General features: G+C 43.0%; 1 protein-coding gene across 1 annotated transcript in view; it reads right to left on the bottom strand.

Moving 5' to 3' along the window:
• Positions 1–7,276, bottom strand: part of T265_08348 (hypothetical protein) — a gene marked incomplete at both ends in the record, with an annotated part of 45,283 nt that overhangs the window by 10,185 nt on the left and 27,822 nt on the right. The gene's annotated exons all lie outside the window — the stretch shown is intronic.

Below are 7,276 nucleotides of genomic sequence, written 5' to 3'. Positions count from 1 at the left end.
ATATATATATATATACTTTTTTCCTAACGGATTGATCACGTTCCGGAGTCATTTCCCGCGGCTTTTGTAATGTAATGTATTCAACACATACGAAACTGAGAAAACACTCTTGATCAGAAATACAGCAGTATAACAGTAGGCTAAAAGTTCAGTGCGCTCGGTCGATTTCCCGCGGCTTTTTAACCGTAATGTATTCAACACATACGAAACTGAGAAAACACTCTTGATCAGAAATACAGCAGTATAACAGTAGGCTAAAAGTTCAGTGAAACGCGCTCGGTCGAAAAACATCAGCTGAGTGAAACCAATTGACACCAATGAAACATGTGGTCCACAACACCTGCGAAAAGTTTCTATGCTGTCAACCAAGATGGGTAAAATGTTTATTAAGCCGGAGAGACATGACTGAAGGAAATGCCGCAAGTATAGAATGTTCGAGAAAATTAGTATTTCGTGTATTTTGTCATTGAGTACGAGTCAATGCGATTCAGGACCTGCATGGAATTCTTGTATCTTAACAGACCGTTCACAAACATACTACTCATAGTCAAGTTTAGTTGCCTGGGTGGTGGGATTAGACCTGCTCACTCTTATCAGCCGCATTTTTCGTGCAATCAATATTCACAGGGGAATGAAGAAAATTCCACAGTTTTGAGCTGCCGAGGAATGAACGAACCGAGCGATACAGACCCGTACCATAGATGAAATGGACACTAAACTGGGGAGTTTTGTCAACGTGATCGCAACCGACGGCTATCTAGAGGGACTGATAGCAAACATTTCGCTCCAATTCTACGTCCCTGTTTTGAAGACAACATGCCAGACCTCACTCAGCAGATGGTTGATACACTAACCAACTTAGAGAATAGAGGAACATTTATGTTGCCGAAATATCACAGATTCAGTGGCCCATACGCGGCAAGCATTACTGACGCGGATCACGTGGTCATTCCAAATGCGTAATTTCGTGTCATCTGCTGGGCAAAGAATAGTTTGTTAGTATGGGTCCAGCGGCATTTTTCACTATTTTTGTTGCCTTATTATGGCTGAAAACATCAAAATACGATTGAGAAATTCGTCTGCATGCTCCCAAAATGCAGACGTTAAGGGGGAATTCGTCTTTTGAACGTGACACTTCCTGATCAATCCGATGATTCAAGGGCCCTGTAGATCAGCTTGCAGCATCCGGTGAGGTGAGGATTCGGGTCGAACTGCCGAAAATTGTCAGTGTTTCCAAAATTCTACTCTAGTAATTACCACCAGCCACATGTTTAAAGGCCTAACGACCAGGTGCAGAAAGCAGTTATCATCGTCTTTCTATCTGTCCTCTTGAGTGAAGCGTATCTCCTAAATTGATCGGTGAACAGCCCCGTCGAAATATTTTCATTCTTAGCCAAATGTTGCTCGAAGGTCAGGGGAAACGCAGTGTATCGGCCTGAATTCTCGAGGACTCGTTCAGTACGGTGAACGTTCTTCTAAGAACTTTAAAACGGTTGAGAAGTTGTCACCCGTGGACAATTTGACCCACGACTCCGCCGCCACCCCCTCATCTAGGCAGTCAGCCCAGACATGGTTGCGTCCGGCAAGATGGTCCGGAGAGATGGTCCAAGTGGTTAGAGCGCGAATTTACTGACCAGAAGGTCCGTGGTTTGAACCCGACCTCTGCCTCTCGGCCTCCCCTGTCTAGACTTGGACAACCTGGCAGTATCCCACCCCTCGTGCAACCTTCGGGTAGCATGGCATCCGTGGACAAAGAACTGTGTGAGCAAAGGATGCTTCTCTGTTACGCGGGAGAAAGTGAGGCATCCACCTTGAGCCCTTGATTCGGACGTCTGACATACAAGACAGTGGCAGAGTTTGGAGGTTTGTTCAAAAACCGTGGATCTAGCCTCTGACTTGGAACAGAGACCTACGAGGCACACTGCTTGTTTCTAGAAGCAGCCGGAACCGATGACCCAATAGTCTGACGTGCACGGTTCCGATGAACTTGGCGAACCAGACGGAGCAATGAATAAGGCATTGCTGTCCCACTCCTAATGCCGCTTTGTACTGCATGTACACATTCTCCTCAGTCCCAGACGCTTTGGTTTTTGGCCGTATTAAATGACATATTAGCGGTCACCAGCAACAACTGAAAATCGGAGAGTGACGTTTTAGGTATGGCACTAATAACTAGTCATTCCTTATGGTGTGGCTGGTGTAACGTTGCTCCATTTTTATGACCATTCTGATCACACCTGGGAGAAATACGGTACTGCGTTATTGTCCTGCAGTAATGCTCCGTAAAACGCTCACCCACTCTCTGGTAAAAATTTCGTTGTTTGCAAACTTCAATTAGTTCAATGCTGCAAAATACCCCGCGGCAGCAAAGGAGCAACATTGAACACTGACATCATGCTACCGATGGCGATTTTGACGATGGTGATCAGGAAGGAGCAAGGATGATGAATACTGATCCCCATGACATCGTAATTGCTTGCACTGACATAACTGAATCTCAGTTCACTATCTTGAATTGCAACACCGTGAAACCTGATTTAAATCAAAGGAAAACTTTCAGAACTCAAGGGATTCCAAAGCTAAGGAGTTTTGGTGTTAGTTAAGCTGAAGTTGTTGTACTATTCGTTTTGGAACGACTGAATATTTGTCCATAAATGGTGAATGAACAGAAACATTTGTCCCGTGTTGCCCTGTGTTTTCATTGTGTCTTTGTGTTGTCTTCACATACCCTATTGGAATCAGCTACGCAATGATGACATACCGAAATCAAATTACTGCGTTCACCGCCTTTATGCCATTCATGCGCAAACGTCACAGAACATGATATTTCCGGTACTCTCAAATGAAGCTCATCTGGTAACGTGAAAACCTGTGGAAAAACCTCGTTAAAATTTTGCCACGAGTTGTCATGAGTAGGCTTACCTGGAAACGACACAGAAATCTCACAAACTACTCTCGATCTTCGCGATCGGATCGAAATCACGTGGCCCAGTTCAAAAGTGTAATTCTACGACAGTACTGAGGAACTGTGATGGATCCAGAACAAAGAACAAGTGTATCATGTCGGTAACTGCGGTTTCCCGAAAACGAACAAAACAAAGTCACACACATTTGAGGTGTCACATTGAAAGAATACCACCGAATGCTCCGCAAACGAGACCCGGGGTTTTCTTCGTGCCTATCTGGCACCCCGCGCTGCTGTTATGTCATCTGATCAATGTAAGCTTCCGGGTATTTATCAGATAGAATTTTCAAAACAGCGTTTTGCTGACTAAACTTACCCTGAGGCTGATTGTACTGACCTGTCGGTCGCAGCAAAAAATCAGACATTAGTGGAATAGCATGCGAGGAATGTGATTATAATATTGTGCAAGCTACGGTAACGCTGCGAATATCGCGTGAGTTCTCCTCAAACACCGGGGACAATCCAACACGTGGCTTCCGTACGGGGATGGATGACTGATTTGCAGATCGAAACTCACACCGATGCTGTTTTTGATGATCTACGTACGAGTCACAATGGGGAATTTGAACTGTCGGATGATAATTAGCTACTAATCAAGTAGTATGTGTAGACGGCGATTGGAATTCCGCGCACATATCAATTTGAAGAGAGTATGGGCTGTGGGCACACCAAGCGTGTTTGTCAATTTGACCTATAGTACGGACTGTTAAAATGTCTATGTGCAGATATTCGCATGGTTTCATCGAGCTCCCATTTTGTTTCTCACCAATGGGCGTCGGAATAAATAGGGAATATCTGGGGGTAACAGAAAATCGGGCGATCCAGTGACGTTACGCTTCACGGTAGAAAAGGGTCAAGGAGGGTCACCAGGGGACAAGTCACATTTGTATGTTCCATGGTAGAAAAGGGTCAAGAAGGGCCACCAGGGGACAAGTCACATGTGCAATTAAATGGTACTTTCCGATTGCTCAGGCCAAACAGCGGTTTGTTTCAGTCACCATATTGAGGCTTCCATTCAAAAGTCTGCGCCTCAAGAAAATGGGAAACCTTGAAGATTTGTTCGGGAAAAGTGGGCTTGGGCGATTACATAGAAGTCGGTCCTTAGAATTTAACGAATTTCGGGGTATTCTTTCTGGACGTGCCCACAGCCGCCGACCTAATAATCTGTCCTTCTCGGTTACTGAGAACTGACCACAGCTGAGGACACAAAAAGTAGGGCATTACTATTCCACTCCAAATGCGGCTTTGTTCTGCAGGTACCATCTGCTCAGTCCCAGACGCTTTGATCTTAGATGACTTTCGACCGTATTGAGTGAGTATTGAGAGAAGCAGCTCCGACCGCCACTGGACTACACGACTGCCAATGGAATAATGGCAAACGCTGAGACAGATTTAATTGGTTGTTCTTCACGTGCCATTCACAGCTGACTTCTAATTTTAGTATCGCTTTTTAACCCGCCTAGAGCTATCACGTGAGCTTTATAAACAGCCCATTTTCTGCTCCACATGACATGCCTGTACGAGTCAGGTTTAAATAGATCCGGTGATCCGAATATTGTTTGTCTTCGTTTGGCTTACCCAAGCGCATCGGGCTACCAAGCGGCTACCGGGACTCGGGTTTGAGGTTTTGAGAAGGCATTAAGCAAACCGCGGTCCATAACAATGATAGAGTGGCGGTCATGGTCAACATTCGCACAATTGGAGCGCGAAAATTCAAGCCATGCACTTTTCTTTCTCTACAGATGGCAGTGTCGGCGCCTTCATTATTACGGCCATTCTAGTCACTTGGGAGGAACACATTACTACATTTACAATTTCATCTCAGAAGAGGTTGGCATGGTTTTCTGAGGGAATTTCGTTGTTCGCCGACTCACCTCGATTCGCTGCTCCGTTATACTCCGCCAGCAATGGCTCAACACTGAACGCTGATATCATGCAATCAATGATGATGATTTTAATGAGGATTTTGATGATGATGATGACAATGATGAGGATGATGATGATGACGATGATGATGATGATGATGATGATGATGATGATGATGATGATGATGATGATGATGATGATGATGATGATGATGATGATGATGATGAATACCGATCCACATGAGGCTTACTCTCATCAGGCTTTTTTGTAACTGATACGAAGTGTCTCTATCCACTCGCTTGGTGTGCAACAACGTAGAACTTAGTTCAACCCAAGGAAACACTGTTACCTACTACGTACTTTTGGCACGAAAGCATTTTTATGTTAGTGAAGCTGGTAAATTTTTTCAATGTACCCTTTCTCATAAAACACATTGTAAATATACGTTGCTTACCTTTTTTCACAGCGGATTGACAGCAATGCCGGTTCGCTAAAACAAGCAACCGGATGTACTGGAAATTAAATTTTTCATGGATATTAATTTGGTGTACTTTAGAAGATTTACTATGGAAGCTAAAGATGGCTCTAAGTTCGATGCAACCTCGACTCATTGGAATGGTCCTCTTGGTTTTTATTTGCTATTCCAGTACCTCCACGTAAATGTATGGGCAATATAATTTCCATTCTCCGAAGTATATATATATATATATATATATATATATATATATATATGAAATNCAGTGGATAGTTAGTAACTTTTCTCTGTTTACAATTTGCTCTATGTGATTCGAAATTTCGAAGGTTTCCCGAATTCTTGGATGGATCACGCAGTCTAACTTTGATGTTTAGTCTTAATCCTTGTTCGGTTCGAATGACATCTTTCCAGATTGGCGGATGACATTCTATTAGTCACAGCGTTTTAGCTATGTGGCCAGTTGATAACTTCCATGGACCTACTAATGGAAGTTTTGTATTTCCCCTATATTTCAATCTCAAAAACCCGGTCCGGCCCTGCGAGTGTTAGGCAATAAGCTATCAATCATCCTTGGGTCTCCACGATCGTCCCTACGGGTTAGACTGACTAAGACCTCTGACCGCAGTGTTATGCGACTGAGAACTCTACAGTTGTGGATGGACCCCCATAACGAGAGAAGTTTCAGAGAGATTCAGTTGGACTTCAGGTGACTCTCTCGCTAAATCAAATTGATTTGCAAATGAGTGTATTCCGCTAATTTCGTGCGATTTGGGTTCGAGTAGAACATAAGATTGACGGATTATAGGGGACACATGTTGAGTCCCAAGAATGACGAAACCAAGCGTGGGTAGTCGAAGAATTACGAGTAGTGCATTGCGTCTATACAAGCGATAGAGTTTTTATGACTAATTTTTCGAATTCGATCCCCGGTTTGTTGGAAATACGTGGGCTTTGGGAAATGATGTTCATGAATCCTCACTACGACAGGGCCGGTATTTCATTAAAGATTTGCATTTGGGAATTCGCTTCGTGATAAGTAGTGGAAACGATGTATTGATTAAAGGTTAGGCATAAAAAGAAACTATGCCTTATTTTTTTTGCAGCTATCTTTTTGTTGAAATGGGATGGTACAATAGTTTTTTAATTACTCAATAAATAACACCAATTGACGTCTGAAATCAACTCACTACCTGCGGAAACACGTAGATAATCTAAGAAGAATCACTACACACAACGTGGCCTAGCTACTTAAAGCGGTCTCCTGACTTTCCGCCGAACGTAATCTCCAGTCCAAACAAAGTTTCAACGTTTATATTGGAAACAGCAAATTCTTTCGGAAATGCAGTAACAAAACAACTTTGTACAATGTTATCTCTTCATCAAGCCGTCCTCTAGCTATGTTACTCGAGGTTTTGCCCTTTATCGCATAGATAACACTGTTCCGCTCCAATATTCCAAGAACACAACCCCAAAGGCACTGGATTTGATTAGTTGGTTGTCGTGGCGACTTCAAAGAACGGATCGACTCACCTCGATCTTTTAATTTCTGAACTGGTTGATTGGTAGAAAAATGTGTGAAGGAACAGTGTTTTTATTGTTCCACAAAAATTGCGGCATAATATACTAAGTGAAAAATAAATTTTGGAGGATGTAAAAAACTTTGTGCTAAAATTCTGATAACAGATTGCTGCAATAACCCAATGTTGATTTGTTCTACATAGAAAGCGCAAGTGGGATTTCGCGAAGTGAGTTTCAAAACAAAGGTTTTCGTAGATATTTGATACTTCGATTTAGTATTTCAACTAGTGAATAGACTAAATAGGGGCTCTGATCCCCGGTGTGTTTTTCAGCAATCACTTTTAGAAACTTAACGACCCTTTATGATAGCGTAACGATACCGTCCTTTGAACTGACCAACTTTATAACAGTGGGCATTTTCCGAGATCGTTAGCTTGCATACAAACAAATAC

The sequence above is a fragment of the Opisthorchis viverrini genome, assembly GCF_000715545.1.
Source record: "Opisthorchis viverrini unplaced genomic scaffold opera_v5_214, whole genome shotgun sequence".
Lineage (NCBI taxonomy): Eukaryota > Metazoa > Platyhelminthes > Trematoda > Opisthorchiida > Opisthorchiidae > Opisthorchis > Opisthorchis viverrini.
Note: the sequence above shows the minus strand (reverse complement) of the source record. Positions and strands in the feature narration are given on the sequence as shown.